A 9,525-nucleotide genomic window follows, 5' to 3' on the forward strand; every position below is an offset into this window, starting at 1 on the left:
ATGTCAGGGAAAAACACTTTCAATAATTGCTATGATTAATATTCTCAACCTTCCAACACCTTCGCTTCTCCATCCAGCCACACATCTCCACCGAGGTTCATCTATCAGTCTGCTCTCAATCTGTTTAAGTCCACTGAGTGATGCATGGCACATTGCAAGCCCTGAGTTGCACACTTTCAATGTAGTCTATTTACATTCATTCAAATTACGAGTCGATGATCCTCTGGTGCATAAAATTGCAAGGAGGTAAAGAGGTAAAAAGAGGGAGAGTACCATAGTATTTACTATTTAATTGTTTCAAATTAATAGTGACGCAGAGGTGAATTCTTTCTTTTTCAGCTGAAATGTATTCTTTTCCAAACATTACTGTGATTATTCTTTTACATGAATGCACAGAAACTGTACAGATAGAAAAAGTGTTCATTCACATTTATCTGGTCTGTGCACTCGGTGCATTTTACAGCTGGTTGCACTATCGCAGGAATCTGTGTGGAACTCTCACAGGACGGGTTTCCTCTTGCCCAGATAGCTAATTGTTTAGGAGGAAAAAGGTGAAACAGATATGTATAAACAGCGGAGGTCTTCCAGAGAGCCAAGAGAGGCCTAGAGGGCCTGGGACAGTAGCTGACCTGTGATATTCACCATTTACACCGAGGAGTCAGGTCTGCCATAAGCTGTCCAGTGGCGTCAGAAAAAAATAAACTCTCACTTCCTCATTGTTGATGGACAAATTCATACTCCACACTTCCTATACACACTGGCTTTGATCATGTCAGGCTGTCCAGAGATTATATATACAATGATAGAATGGAGGAAACAATAGAGTACACAGCAAAATATTGCAACATGTGCTTAGACAAATTCACACAATTTGAATTATTGCTTGTATACTATGTAATAAAGCTCTTTGTATTGGTAACGTTCTGTCAAATACACAAAAAATATCACTATTAAACAAAAAGACTGTGTGTCTTGCACAAAAGCACAGAAACTGGATGTTCAACTACATAAATGCATGTGTGGTAATGTATGACTTTTATAGATTTTTTTCATTTCACATCCAAGTCCCTCTTCACCCCCGATCTTCATGTGACTCTCACAGTGTGATCTTTACAAAGTCAGAGAAAGTGTAAATGTCAGAATCAGCATGTATGTATATGTGTGTAATTGTTTTGTCTTTAAATGGTCTTGATTTGCATGTCTCCATAAATCACTTCATAGTCTTTGTGAATCCCAAAAGTGCAGATCATAAAAAAGAAATATGCTCATAGCTGGGAATATGCCTGCTCTCTGTATAAATGGGATCCTTAGACAGTGATGTTCAGTGTAACAAATTGATAGGAGTCAATTAAGCATCTATTATTAACCTCCTATGGTTCACTGTCAATTATCTGTCCCATTAACTCTGTAATACTGTACGCAGTATGTGTTTAACGCAGAGGAGATCCAGTATGGCTCATATCTATTCAGCACTTGTGGAAAAAAAAAGAGCCAGAAATGATGACTTTTAATGTCAATTCAATTTAATTAGATTTAATGAAATGGTTAAGGTCATTTATACCTCTGTTCCTCAGTTTTTAGATGATTTATAGTAATAATAAGGCACATTTATATAGATTAGTCATAAATTCCCCGCTCTTGTTCTACAGTTCTTCATTCAACGAAGATGGCTTTTCTGTGCTGATTACCATTTTAAAGATAATATTACTGCCCACTTCAAAGATAACAAGGAATTACTTGTATCTATTTAAAAGCATGGGGAAATTTGGAATGAGACTCTTTTCTAATCTTTTCTTGTTAAAAAAAAAAGTGACACTTGGGGAAAAGCACCATACAAAAGCTAATCACCACCACATGGGAATTCTGCATATTTGTCATATGTGCATATGTCATATGTGGAGTGTGCAAAAAAATGCTACGCAGTTTCTCCCATGTCTGTTTCATGATGCCAGTTCCTGTCATGTTCCTCCCGATGTTCATCAGCAAACTGCTGCGCTTGTAACAGGAAATCATTTTAGTGCTGCACTGACTGAATCCTATTTACACAAACTCCCCCAAAACACTTAAGACAGGATATTTGATTGAGAAGGCTTTTCCGTGCTGTTTTCCCAGAGCTGCCTGTCACCATGGGTTAAGGCCCAAACATGTGAAACATACAACTCACAGCGATGCTTTCATGAAAAAAAAATAAAAAAATAAAAAAAATACAAGAAATGAACAAATACCGCCCTGCTAGTCATTGGAGACAGCACTTATTTGGTGAAACTTTGTTTGATTCCATTGTTTTTGTCTACAATGCAGTGAGTCAGTCACGTGTTATACCTACTGTGTAGAGGCACGTTGCATCAAGCAAATGAGATCAGGAAACAGACCACATTGTAAACTATTTGCAGCAGTTAGAATACAGCACCAAACACAATGACATTCAAGGATAATATGTGAAAATTCAATTCCTCTGAGACTTGGGAAGGAAACCATTCTAACCACAGAAATCGCAAATACCAGCTGGCTTGTTGCTGACATGAAAAGCAGCACTGCCAAGCCAGACATGCTGTCATCTGACCCCGGTGATTGGACCGCAACTGCATACACTCGTGCCTTTAGTCAGTATCTGGACATCCTCTCAGTGGGAATAGACCAACGCTGTCCCTTTGGCAAAATCCCTGCCAGCCATTTTTCCTAATGGTTCTTCCCTGAGAGATTTATGATTCAGAGACACTGGACAATTAGAGAAAGGGAAACACAAAAGCCTGGAGCTCTCTTGAGAAAGATTTACGGTCACAGAGATGCTATTTTTGAAATTGAAAGTCTGATTAGAAAGTGCTGATGGTCTGATCCAGCATTGCACATACAATGTCAGGTTCACTCAGGTGTCACTTAACAGGTGGCCTCATTACATCCTCTCCTGGTCTGTTGTCATGTGCTGTGACTGTCCTTTTTGTTTGTTCACAGTTGTGTATCTGCCATTAATATAGGCAGATGTAATAAATGATTCACTGTTAGATATATGGCGTGATGGCAGAACGTGCTTGGTACAGCGATTACTACCCCACTACTGCTCCCACCAGTACCTCCGTCTGTCGCTCCACTCAGGATGTGAAACAGGAAACACTTGTAGTCATGTTCCAGGACTTCAGGAACCTGAAGTCCTGAAACACATTGAAAGGATATAAGACTGCATAATGGAGAGGGACTGAGGTGAAGGGAAAAGAGAAAACAACGGAAGAATACATAGAGACAAAAAAAGTGAGAGAAACCACAATAAGACAGAGACAATGTTCTATCAAACAGGTCTCTCCTGTTACTGAACTTACTTTTGTCATTATAAATGCAGTCAAGTGCTAACTGTGTGCCAACACGGTACTGTGGTACTGTCCTCCATTAGTATGCAGATGATATCTGGCTTTATCTGTCTGAGTGAAACTCAATCACCATTTGTATGAATTACAGTCAGTATTACAGTAACATTTAGATGTTGTTTAGGTCAGCTTGTCTGAATTTTTTTGGGGGGAGCTGAAGTACTTCTAGGATTGAATGGATTTAAGAAAAATCCCACAGTGGGATTGGCCATTTAGTAGACAACATCACAAAGCTTGAGTAACTGATGGCTTGAGCTAGAATGTGATACATCTGGATCCTACAGACATTGGTTGCGCAGTTGGCAAAGAGAAAAGGGATCACAGACAGGTAGTTGTAAATTAGGTAGTCCCAAGTTTACAGCAGTCTGTGTGGACATCCACTTACAGCACAAAATGTGTGTCCGTGCAGCAGCTGCTCTACAGGGCAGTAGTGTGCATGCACTATGCATAGATGATGATGTATTGTGCATGTCCTTGGGGTGGACTCCAAGTGGACTGGAAAGTAGTATAATATCAGTAACTATGCATCTGTGATGTCTGCAGCTGTCCACAAGGGAGTGTATAATCAAGGCTTAACAGTGATCATCATCATGATTCCTTTAACCCTCTGAACTCCAAGCAGTTTCCATGCGTTTTTCCCCTTGTCAAATGCACTTTTCTTCACTGTGGGCTCATTTTTTATTAAAGCTCTGAACCTCGATGAAAAATCAAGTATGGCTAAATGTAGAGAAAACTCAGATATTTCTTCTGTGCAGTTTAATACAGTTATAATATCATAAATCATAAAAAGTTTTTAAAAAATTATTTCAGAAAACTTGGAAAAACTTAAAATCAACATACATATAATTTTTTTCAATTGCCCACAAGTGGTATCAATACTTGGAGACTATGTGCTATTGGTATTTTTCTACTTAATTTTTAAATTTGTTTTCATACTTGCCTCTTACATGTATGCTCTGTGTAAACACAGCCTGTAGTTCAGCCCAGTCCAGCAAAATAGTCCCTGAATTTTTGTCATGGGACAATTCATTGCAGCTGAGTTAGCTATGACTTTTTGGTTGCAGTGAGGAGTACAGAAATTTTTGGTTTCCACAGAATCTGGTAAGAGAAAATGCTTGATTTTTTGACATTTTTTTTGAATGACACATATAATAAAATGACACTGATGAAATATCAGAATTTTAAGCTTAGATTTTCTTGACGAAACTATATGTCACGTGTGATATATCCACAGATTGTTGGAGAGTTTAAAATCTGATATTTCTTTCTGTTTTCACAGTCTCTTGCTTGATAAATGGTGTCATTTTAGCGATAGAAATTTAAATAAAAGTTGAGACGATCAAAAGTTGCAGAAAAAATATGCAATCAGTCTTTAGTCATTAATAGTCAATCAGACCTCTAAGTAGCACAAATTTATTATAGACCTTTGTGAAAAAATGTTGATCAGTTCTGCAACGTGCAACACAGAAAAGGAATACGTAACAATACTTATGTCATGCTGCAACATCACACAAGACAATTCATTGACTTTCTGGGCCAGGGGAGCTACTTTTTTCCTTTGTTTTTTCAGGTTGTATTTTTGGTCTATTTTGCCATTATTGGACACTTAAAGTAAAGACAGTGACAGGAAATCTGGGGTTCGAGAGTTGGGCATGTGCTCTAACCATTCAGCTCTCTGCCAGAGCAGCCTTTGGCCCCTTGATTCGCTCCATGAGTAACTGAAACTAGGTGGATCACATCATGAAACCTATACGTATAAATAAGTCTTTTCATGACCATGTGTTAGATCTTATGTACGGCATTCACCATAATCAAGAATCATACATATTCCGATAATGATGCTAAATTTATAGTAAGCCTGTAAATCTCCTACTGTTCTCCTCTCTGTACACAGCGTATTGCTCAATGATTGTGTTCTCTGATTGTCCGTGTTTAATGGCAGTCTCCATCTGCCAGCCCTGTGTGTCTGCAGGCCAGTGGCCCACGGCGCCCCACATTAGAGCCTGTTGGCGTGGGCCCCAGGCACATTCCGCTTCTGGAAGTGTGATTATTGAGGGCTGATTACAATGTCTGCGACCACGATAACAAACCAACCCTCACCGAGTGCTTGGCAATCTCATTGCAAAACAAAACGGCTGGAGAATTAATGATGCTTCAAACTCGGACAGGTTTTTTAGTGCTGATAATCTGGATCCAGGGTAATTTGCAGCAATTGGTGGCATATGGTTTGGTTTTACACTCGATGTCCAGCAACAGATATGAAATCTGTTGGACTGGGATTGCTGTGGCACCACATAATCAGATCCATTGGAGTTAATTTAGTAACTGGATAAACAAACAAAACAGCTGAACAAAGAGTCAACAAGAAGAGTGATTTTAAAGAGGAAAATAAAACTAAACAGAAAGGAGAGATATCAAAAAACAAGAACTTAAAGAACCAGACATTCATCAAAACAGCGGTTTGGCTGTCTGGTTTGAATTTTCTGAAGGATGTCTAAAGCATGTCGCCATGGAGAGGAACCAGAGAACAGAGAACATGCTGCTTAGTGTTTGACACACACCTGAACGCCCCCATGTTCTCCCTCTGTAGAAGTGCCTGTGGTGGTCTCCAACTGCCAGCTACTTTTTGAGGGGTACTCATTGCCTCATCCCTGCCTCCAGGCAAAACTTCGTCCCCATCCCTACTGCCCCTCTTTTTTCTGTTTTCCTCCTCTCCTCCTCCCCTCACTCATCAGCTCCCCTCTTTTGCTCAATCTACTCCCTTCTTCTCTGCTTCTCCTTTTCTCCATCCCCTCAGGGCAGCAGGTTCGGGTAGAAGTCTATTGCGGCGATCAGAGCTGATAACCTGTATTCTGGACAGCCGGGCCACATGGGGCCACACCTTGCCCGAGGATAGGTCCATCCATGCTGGGGGCAACAGAGGCACAGGGGCCGGGGGGCTTAGGCCGGGGGCTAGGTCTAGAGTCAGGGCTGAGAGCTTGAACTGCAGCAAGAGCAGGGGGAAAGCAGGCTGGATGCTGGGACAGCAGCTGCATGAGCCTGAAGGCCGGGGCAGGCGGAAAAAAAAGCAGAGAGGGGTGAGGGGCAGAGCTGTGGAGCCAGGAGGAGAGGAAAGGGTCAGCGTTAGTGACAGGGGTCTGCATGGTCTAGCTGAGGCTCTACTGATCCATGGTCGAGTAGAGCTGACAGGTGAGAGAACAGCACCACCCCTAATGATGGCAGCCAAGGCAGAGGTGAGGGGGAGATGGTGGTGGTGGCTGGCGTGTTCTCTACCGTGAGGTGAGTTTGATGGTGAAGTAGAGGGGTGATGTGAAAGGACGGGAAGTGAGATGTGGACACAGAACTGTGGAGAGTGATGCTTTAGAGCTTAAAACCTGCTGTGTGCAAAGCTTTTGTTTACACTGGTGTTTAAAATCAGATCAATTGGAGGCCTCACCCTTGCTGTTTCTGCAGTGGGGCAATTGTGCTGTAGCGGAAGCACCATAAATCCACAAAAAAATGCATTTGAAGTGCATTCAGTGTAAATGTTAAAAGTCAGGTAGTTCAGAATCTGCCACTTTTCACCATCCGCACAGTTATAATGCTGCTTTTACTCACTCCGCAGCGTGTGACAAGAGGCTGTGTGTCCGCCTCCACTGCAGTCTTGAAAATAGGACTCTGTGTCACTTTAGTGAGAGACCACATGCTGCAGTGTTTGGTCAGAACTATGGAAAGGTGCAATGTGCAATCACATTTGTGCATATCTTTAGTGCGCATACTTGTGCGTATTCCAGAAATGTATGTGCAGTGCAGAGGCAGGACTGTGTTGCAACGCTCCATCTGCTTGGCTGCTCGGGTTGCCCTGTCTGTGCCGTCCCGATTCCATCAGCTTCCATGGGTTTTGTCGGGAGGGGCGGAGGCGACGAGAGTGGGGGGTCGATTTGGGGGGAAGGAATGGTGGTGGTGGTGGTGGGGAGTGTACACAAAAAGTCACCCTGAATCTGCCAGCTGATTAATCAAGGGTGATTCGGCAGCGAGCGCAGCCTACCCGCTCCTTCCTGGCTAGTCCATGTGTATTTATTTAGAGTAACCCGTGGCCAGTCACGCCTGACCTCAAACCATCAGGAGCAGCCACAGTTGCGCCCAAGCATAAACAAAAAATGCGTAATGAAAGTAAGAGGACAGGGGACAGGGTGGCGTTGGGTGGGGAAGACGGGGAGGGGAGAGAGTGAGGAGGGCAGGCGCTCTTTCTTTTCTCAGAGATAGGGATCTTTTAGCTTCACAGCAGAGCTCATGGGTCCAGACATTGAGCTGAAATAGCTGCCTGTGTCCTGGTGTTTACTTCTCAGCTGACATGGGAAGGGAAATCATTGACCTCTGTCAGACCAGCCAGGGTCCATCCATCTTCCAGGCTCAAGGTATTTTTTACTGGGTATCGAATAGCTGCTGGTGAGGGGGGAAACCTCCCCTCTTGCATAAAGAGTTAATTGGAACTCTGGCTACACAACCGAACAGACATGATTTGTGATTTTACAAGAGGGACAATTTGGTGTGGCTGCAAGTTTGAGTAGCTCATAACCAAAATACATTCACAATTCTTTGCTGTTTTTTTTTTTTTTTTTAAATCTCTTCCTGCTCCCCTTTCTGCATTGCTCCAGTTCATATTGTGTTAAAAGCATCAAGTTTGATCAATTTCATCATCTTAGTTGTGACGAAAGCAGCAAGGCGAGCTGCAGAACAGAAACAAACAAACTCCAAAGATGGAGCCTCTATGGACAATTATTGATCGAACATGAAGGTTAGCCAGAAGTCTGAGAAGGTTGGCTCTCAGCGGTCCCACGTGGCGCAGGAGGCCCAAATCTCTCTGTCTTTAAGAGCACAAAACACAGGAAAGAACAAATACAGCGGATGGGTGAGAGGAAGGGCAGAACAAGTATTACACAGTGAGGCTGAGGATGTGTGTTTTGATGAACTACATAAGGAAGAGTCATTTTTTTTAAAGTATGAAAAAAAGTATGAAAAAACTCATATGGTTTACTATCCCACACTCTTTGTAATCGTATTTAAAGTCTTCAAAGTTGTTTTAAAGGCACAGTGGAGGCACAAGTCAATGCGACAAGGTCAGGTGTCAGTTAAGATGCGTGTTTACCAACCTTCTTGTCCTCCACACGTCTGGCTCTCTGTCTTGCCTTAGTAAATAATCTGCATGGCACGTGATGATTGTCCAAGAGAGGCAAAGTGGCATTTCAGGTGAGCAGGTGGAAGCAGGCAACGCACCACCTGGTGCTGAAAAAAAAAAAAAAAAAAAAAGAGAGCAAGAGAGCACAGCCTCCCAGCACAGCTTGTTGGGTTCTGACCCACCACAACCCTCAATCTCTACAAACCCACCCACGCTTCCCTCTCTCTCTCTCTCTCTCTGCCATCACATTCAGATCAGCCACACAGCACCTGCCCGACTGAAGCAGGAGGGGTTCCGTCTCCCGCGGAGACAAACAGAGGATGGTAGGATGAAGGGAGAGCAGGAGAGGAGGAACATAGTGGTAAACAACAGCACCTTTTGTCCTGCATCTGTCTGAGCCCGGCATCCTACAGTGTGTGACGGTTAGAGATGCATGTGGTACATTCAACGATCCCTGACATGGATGCTGAGTCATCCCAGATGGCCATCACTTTTTTCCTCCCCTCACCTTGTTTCTCTATTACTCTCTCTCTCTATCTAGCTCGTCATTGCTTTCATCACCTCCCATCAACAAAGGACAGCCACTTTGGTGTGACTTTGAAGAATGTGAATGAACAACTGAGCAGACCACTCATTCCTGGCATACATGTCCCTCAGCTAATTAGATATTTTGCCTCTTAATAGGAATTGAATCAGTTCAGAGATGATGCTGATTTGCCTAGCTGTGTCATAATAACAATTATGAGTTCACATTATGTATAAAAGCATAAAAAACTGCAATGGTATGTGTAATAAACAACCAAGCAGATGTTTTGATGTAATTTAATTTGCAACATTTAGATTATTCATTTTAAAATCATTTTTATTTCTTTTTTTTTTCATATGGTTGCCAAAGTTGGTTAGTGGTTACTGGAGAAACTTCTCTGCATTTTACAACGGGGTAAAGTCATTTTTAACAACCTGTACACTTCACATCAGAGAGGACAAAGAATGATGATTAACCCTCTC

Source organism: Amphiprion ocellaris, chromosome 20, assembly GCF_022539595.1.
Source record: "Amphiprion ocellaris isolate individual 3 ecotype Okinawa chromosome 20, ASM2253959v1, whole genome shotgun sequence".
NCBI classification, from domain to species: domain Eukaryota; kingdom Metazoa; phylum Chordata; class Actinopteri; family Pomacentridae; genus Amphiprion; species Amphiprion ocellaris.